Raw genomic sequence first — 8,093 nt, forward strand, 5'->3', positions numbered from 1 at the left:
TCTTCTGGGTGTCACTTATAACCTCCAAGGATATGAGCTTGTTGCTATCAGTGCTACTCACCTTGCCAGACTCTGTCAAGTCATTAAAATTCTCTACATTGGAGAGACCAAACGCAGACTGGGTGACCGCTTTGCAGAACACCTTCGGTCTGTCCGCAAACATTACCCAGACTTCCCTGTCGCTTGCCATTTTAACACTGCACCCTGCTCTCTTGTCCACATGTCTGACCTTGGCTTGCTGCATTGTTCCAGTGAAGCTCAACGCAAACTGGAGGAACAGCACCTCATCTTCCGACTAGGCACTTTACAGCCTTCCGGACTGAATATTGAGTTCAACAATTTTAGATCTTGAGCTCCCTCCTCCATCCCCACCCCCTTTCTGTTTCTTTCCCCTCCTTTTTGTTTTTTCCAATAATTTATATAGATTTTTCTTTTCCCACCTATTTCCATTATTCTTAAATGTATTTCCATCCATTGTTTATCTATACCTTTTATGCCCTTTTAGTCTTATTTCACCCCACCCTCACTACAGCTGTCTGTACCTTGCTTGTTCTGCTCTCCACTCTTAATTAGCACATTCCTCCTTTAGATAATATCACCACCTTCAACACCTCTTTGTTCTTTTGTCTGTGACATCTTTTGGTTATCTCCTCCTATCACTGGCTGCTTGTCCCAACAACCCCCCTCCCCCTTCTCTCTCCACCCCACCCCCCCCACCCCCACCGACTTAAACCACCTTATAATTCACCCCTTTCCTACTTTTACTTAGTTCTGTTGAAGAGTCATGAGGACTTGAAACGTCAACTGTGCTCTTCTCCGCCGATGCTGCCAGACCTGCTGAGTTTTTCCAGGTATTTCTGTTTCTGTTTTTCTTTTGGATTTCCAGCATCCGCAGTTTTTTGTTTTTACCTCTGTTTGTAAAGTTAATTTTAAAGTGACTTGTAGCAAACTCTCTTTAAGGTTAAATCCAGTATTGTTTATTCTTGCATTCAAATGCAGGGGATGGGTGTGAGAACTACATGCACACACACACAGGCACACAAGAAGGAAATAAAAAAGAAAAGTTTTACAAATAGGAATAATATTTTTAAAAAGAACCAAAGATATGGATATTCTTTCACGTGAATGTCAGAGTCCAGTGAGAGCTCCTTCACGGAGGAGTTAAGGTTCAGGTGGGTTCAGCTAGCGAAAAGCAGGGGTTACATAATTCCTTTAAAGTTGGGGATGCCATACAGGTGATGGTATGAATCTTCCAAAAAATCAGCCTTCAATGAGGTTTAGACTTGAGGCAGGCTTTGTTGTCAGCCTGGAGTCCTACTTTGGTGTTGACAGGCTGGATGTTAAACAGCAGACTGACATGGGAGTCCAGGAATGTACCATTAAAACTTTCCAAAAGCCAAAGGGACTTAGGTTATGTGGGGTTGCCCAATTGATGAGTCAGTTTCAGGGTAACAATCAGTTTCTCTGTGTCTGTTCACATTAGGAGATAGATGGTGGTTCTTAGTGCCTCTCCAGCTTTAACAAGCTTTGATCACGCTCTCTTTGTTAGAAGTCCAAGCTGGGCAGACAGGCGGTCTTCTGGTCCCATATTTTGTTGAATGTAATGGGTCCACACAATAGCATTGCAGCATTTTGAAATTTACATTGTGCAAACAATTCATCAGAAACAATCGTTTATACAGAACATAATTCTTTGAAGTTTTGGGACAAATTTCGTGACAAAAGTGCAAGGCTTTTCAGATGGAGTCTATTGTTACAACCATTTAAACTGTGTATTATGCATATTGCTGAAAGAGAAAGTCTGTTCGCTGATGCATTATCAAGAGTTTGAAGCTTAAAGGAAAATGGGGCATTTTGAAAAAAAACCTGGACACTGAACTGGAGTGATTTCTGTTGAAGGACTTGTGTATAGTTATGGTAATGCTTGCACCTGGTAATGTAATAGGGTAATAAGTATAGGAGATGGGTTATTAAAAATGAAGCCATCTTTTAGAGTTATGACAGTTATTTTTTTGATAAGGAGGGGGATGTCATGAAGCTATCAATGTATATAATATTTTGGAAAATATTTTCCTTTTAAAATAGAGGTTTGGTCTGCGGGTATGTCTTAATTGGATTGAAGCCAGTTAGTCTAGCTGCTTTGATGAACTAGTTTGAGATCTAAACAGAGAGGTAGAGTGCATTTGCATTTTTTGAATAGAGCATTCAAGAAATGGGGTGAAAACTTGATGCCTTTCTAGCACATACCAAGCCATATGTTTATATAACTAATAAAATTGGTACTATGAAAGGGGTTTCATTGTTAAAAGGTGAAGTTCAAAGAGGCTGGTGAGACAATGAGAATTTGAATTCAATCAGTGGTGGTAGGTAGAACCTCAGTCGTTTTCAGGTGTGCAGGCAGAGGCAATGTAAGATCATAAGGTAGCTGTAAGCCTCTAACTGGCCCAACTAGACTGAGAGGCTTTGTTCTATAATTACCCCAAGCATGGTCATCCAGGCGCCCTGCAAATTGGTGTCTTCACCACCCAGTCAATGTACAATCACCAAGATCGTCTCGCGGAAAGGACCAGTCACTCGCAGTCACTCACAAAAAGTAAGATGGAGGCTGTATTCAGGAGCTAAATTCCATCAAAAAGGGAATGACCCTGATCATGGTTACTTGATGGTGGCGTAATTTTAAGCGGACCCCTTATCAATTAGAAGCAGAGTACATAAGGTAAGTCCTCTTCTGTGCATTATATACTAACATTAAAGCTAAGTTGGCCACTGGCATATGGTAGTAAGAAGCCAATAACTTGCTGAATGCAGTAGGGATCTGTAACTTCAACCTAATGTTGTGTCTGCAGCCATTCCAAGAACAATGGGAGAGGGACCTGGTGAAACCTGTGTCCTGACCGATGTTTTGATTGAACATTCCTGCCATGCTGCCAACTGAGGCCCTTAAATGGGAAATTAATGCAAAATTAATCATCCCATCTCTACTGGTATTGACTGAACAGCAGGTGGGATGCTCAAGCCATGGGGGAGAATCTCATCTTTCCATGTTCTCCCTCTGACCTGGATTCAGGTCGGCTAAGTTGACAATTTTTCAGATATGAAGCCTGAGTACTTCATTGACCTACTAGTAATTTGTTGTGCTCATAAAGTCTTAGGGACACTGACTGATACACACCTGGTTTTCCAGGCCTTCTAGGTCTGTTTTAAGCCTTTTAAACCTCTTCGTTGTCACTTCTTAATTAGACTGTCTTGTTTTGTTATGAGGAAAAATTGCTTCACAAAAACAGCTCACAGTCAAACATGACTGAACAAAGCAAATTGCTTGCCACCAGCTTTGCTTCCAATGTAGCAAAGCATGCTAGACTATTTCTTTGCTTCGAGCTTAAGCATTTTCTATATGTATCTGTTTGTACCATCATGGATGGATAGCCTATGCAAGTCTCAATCATAAACTACTGTTCTTCTTTCTAATCTTTAATCCCACACATTAAAAGGCCTTTTCTGGCCTCCATGTGTTTGCTTCCCTTCAATTAACTCTATGAAGAAGAGATTTTTTTTTTGGCAAGCGCTCAGCAGGCTTTCTGACAATATGCCCTGCCCACCTTATCTGTGTTCTCTTTGACAGATTGTGGGTGCTGGGAATGTTGATAAGGGAGAGAACCTCAGTACTAAGAATCTTGTCTTGCCAAATGATCTCAAGATATCTCTGCAAACAGGTCACGTGAAAGTGGTGTAGCATGTGCGTGTGTCTGAAGTAAACTGTCTAAACTCAGAAGCATACAAGGGATTGGGAATGATAATCGCTCTATCTCCCTCCACTTTTGTTGAGAGGCTAATTCCTCTTCACTCCCAGACAGTATTTTGTAGCTTGTCAAAAGCTACACTGATCTTAACTGTCCTGGCTTAACATCATTGTCAATGTGAATGACTCTGGAGAGGGTGATGTCAAGGAAGGTAAATTTGTAAAACAAAAACAGAATTACCTGGAAAAACTCAGCAGGTCTGGCAGCATCGGTGGAGAAGAAAAGAGTTGACGTTTCGAGTCCAACATGACCCTTCAACAGAACTCAAATTTGTCGTCTATTTTAAACCTTTGAATATTGACTGTAATAGTTAGCTTCACATAATGCTTTCGAGAGTCAGGTTGGTACATGACTTGAATCTTTTGGGGACTGATGGTGAAACTGAAGTTATCACATGCACGTGAAGTAATCCATGCCAATTAATATTCCTTGTTCTGAATAGGCATTTAGGGCACAGTCATCAGTAAAAAGAACATCAGGATCCACTGCTTCATGCACGTTGTTTTTAGGTTGTAGTCTCCTTAAATTGAAGCCTTTGTCTTCAGTACAATACCTAATGTAAATGGCAAATTTGCTGAGGCAGAATACTTCAGAAAATGTGACAGAGAATATCATTCTGAGCAGGATAGGAGCCAACATAAACCCTCCCGTTTGTGACTGGCAAGAATCTCTACCATCCACGAAATGAGCAAGCAGGCAGTTGTGGATTGTCGTACCATAGTGATGATTTTTTTTTTCCAGACAGCCCAATTCCCCTTTGGGGAATAATGGAGAAATGTTGGAAGGATGAATAGGCAGATTATCAACCTGTGAACCGCGCCATGAACGTGGCCAACAAGCCCTGAGTGGGACTTAAACTCGTAACTTCCGGCTCAGAGGCAGGCGTGTTACCTATTGGCCCACAAGATCTGCAATGTTTCTATGTTACAAAGGGGAATCTGACTTGGGTGTATTTTCGCAGGGAGGAAGTCATTATTTTGCTGAACACTTGCGCCAGGCCATACACGTGTTTAGCTCTGTGAGTGCCCTGCGTGTTAATTTTTGTGAGGTGAGGTGTCAGCTGTGGCTCAGTTCATAGCACCCTCGCCTTTGAATCAGAGGGTTGTGGGTTCATGTCCCACTCCCGGAAACCAAGAACTTGTGGTTGTACTCAAAAGAGTTGCAATCTGTGACTGTTGATAACTCGAAAGAGTTTCCCGTTAAAGTCAATTGCCGTTGATGTCATTAACAACTGATTGTTTTCGGTCACATCCAATAATTTGTTTTCAAGTAGTTCAGTCCTCACCACAACACTGCAGCTTCCAGGTTACTGCACCCTTCTTTGCAAGTTGGCCTGGTTATTGCAGTCAGCGACATTTGCTAAGACCTTTTCTGGGTCTTTGCACTGCGGCTTGAAGCTTTTAGAAATCTGTTCATCAATCCGAAAAAAAACATTCACCACTACTCTCTGCTGCCTGTCTCTCACTCAAATTCGTATCCACGGTGCCACTGTCTGTATAATCGCTTGAGATTTAATATTGCTAATTTGTGGTACTTTGTCGAACGCATTTTCAATGTCCATTTTAACAACTTCAGCTACACGACCTTTAAAATTATCCTACGTTACCTCATCAGAGAAATCAACCCAATAACTCAAACACGATTTGATATTATCAAACCAGTGCTGATCTTCGTTGTCCATCTTATAATTCTCCAAATCGCAATTAATTTTGTTGTCGATTCTTTTCCCTCAAAGTGTCTGCACCAACAATGTCACATTGCTTTGCCTGTGGTTTTCGGGTTTAACCCCATCCCTGCTTTAACCAAGGATGTAACATTAACAATCTTCAGATATCTAGCACTGCCAGATACAATTGGAAAATTGTATTCACAACCTTCACTATTTCAACCCTTACTTCCTTCAGGAGCCTCGGATTTATCACAATGCCACACATTTAAGAACCTCCTCTTTATCTATTTTTTTCCAGCATCATAACAAACCTCCTTTTAAACCAAATTGGCACAATCGCCTTCTCCATTGAAGACAGATGCAAAGTATTCATTTGTACGTCAGCCATGCCTTCTACTTCCACAAGAAGATCTCATTCTTTGTGCCTATTGCACTCTTCCTTTGACTAGCCTTTTGCTATTTATATATTTTGAAAGGACGCTTCTGTTCTCTTCTGTGTTAGCCACTCGTTTATTCTCATACTCTCTCCCTTTGCCCTCATTCCATTTTAGAATCCTCTGTACTTAACTCTCGGTTGTGTTATGAAACTTACATGTTATTATATCTCATTTTTCTGCCTCTTGTTGAATCTCTCTGTCTTTTGCCAGCCAGTGAGTTCGAAATGTCGACGTCCTCCTTCTTCTCCATCGCCCCTACCCCCGTCCCATACGCACACACACTTATGGAATGTATATGTTCGATACCCAGTCAAATTCATCCTGCAGACCGTCAGTTGCTCCATTCCTACATTGATGATCCATGTTTGATTCCGATCCATCGGGGGCCAAGCAATTTTCAATTTATTAAGGTTAACCCTCCCCCAATATGTTTATGGTTTACTGTCCTTGTCCACCTCAGAGCTATTTTAAAGCTCCTGATATTATGATCACTGTTTCCCTAGGGGTTTATATAATACGTATACCTGATTTTCAGAAATATCTAATTCTTGTAACACAAGGAAATTGCAGCCCAAGATTTGGAAGAAACTAACAACCAATAAGTAGCAAGGATAAGTTAAAATTTACCAGATATTCAAGGAAAGATCCTCCAACAAGCAGTGACATGCAAAATATACAATGCCAGTCCCTCAAATGCCACATGATCTATCTAAGTGTGTCACTCTGGTAAATGGTAAATCCAATAATGCACCGAAAATATATAGATTTTGCACTTATGCTGCACCTTTCACTATCTCAGGATGTCCTGCAGATTTTACAACCAATGAAGTGCAGCTCATGTTCTAATCTAGGATACCTGGCAGGCAAATTGCAGAACAAGTTTTAGAAACCAAAATGTGATAATGGACAGACATTTAGCGACATTGATCAAGGATCTTATCTTGCTCGGGACACCGGGAGAACTCCATTGCTTATATTTGAAATACTACCGTGGCATATTCTAAGTGTAACTGAGGGGGCAGAAAGAATCTTGGTTTAATGTCGCATTCAAAACATGGCACCTCCAATATATTGGAAGTTTTAAAAATGCGGTGTTTGTTATTTTAGACTGTTCCAATTTAGCTGTGCACTGCCTAATACTGGAACCCAAATTGCCCTTTTAAACTGTTTGAATTCGACAGAGATATAACCATCAGGCAAAGACTCTACATCAGTAAATAGTATTGAAGCTTATCAATTATAAGCAAGTTTTAGATACTTATCAACTAACGAACAGAGGCAAAATATAGCTAACGTATACCTATCAATCAAACTCTACCAATTCCACGCTTTCAAGTGGGTGATCAATCCAAGAGAAGTGTACAACAAACTTGAACTCCTCATGCCGATAGAGAAAGTCACTGCTTCCGAAAAGCAGTACACCTTCCTGGGATTTCTACTGGCAGGGAATCACTGAACCAGTCCCAGTACTAACTACTCATCTGCCCTGAAGTTTATTAGAAATGACCTTCATGCTGATAGGATACGCAACTGTCCCCAAATCTAAACTGGTGGAATAGACCGGTAACCTGGAAACCCAGGGTTAATACTCTGGGGAACCGGGTTCCAATCCCGCCATGGAAGATGGTGGAATTTGTAATCCAATAAAAATCTGGAATTAAAAGCCTAATGACAACCATGAAACCATTGCCGATTGCCATAAAAACTCATCTCGTTCACTAATGTCCATTAGGGAAGAAAATCTGCCATCCTTACCTGGTCCGGCCTTATCATGACTCCAGGTCCACAGCAATGTGGTTGACTCTTAAATGCCCTCCGAACAAGGACAATTAGGGATGGGCAATAAATGCGGCCCAAGCCAGTGACGCCCACATCCCATGAATGAATTTTAAAAAAACCACTTGATGTACACAAAGGTGGTTCCCGCAGCCCCTTTCTTTATACTGAAAAGATGTTGTAAGCCCACTTTAGCCAAACTGTTGGAAATGGCTAATTAGTCTATAATTTGTCAGTAAGGTGATAGGAGTTAACTCCATTGGTTCTAGCTAATTACACGCATTGTTTTAAACTTAAGCCAATGCCTTCCTTTAAGCTATGTCTCTTATCTTGATGTCTTTAGAGGAGTTCCATTCATTAAGACAAACTCAGCAATCAAGGACAGTGTGTGTTCCTGATAGGGAGGGATTC

Source organism: Cetorhinus maximus, chromosome 19, assembly GCF_964194155.1.
Source record: "Cetorhinus maximus chromosome 19, sCetMax3.hap1.1, whole genome shotgun sequence".
NCBI classification, from domain to species: Eukaryota; Metazoa; Chordata; class Chondrichthyes; order Lamniformes; family Cetorhinidae; genus Cetorhinus; species Cetorhinus maximus.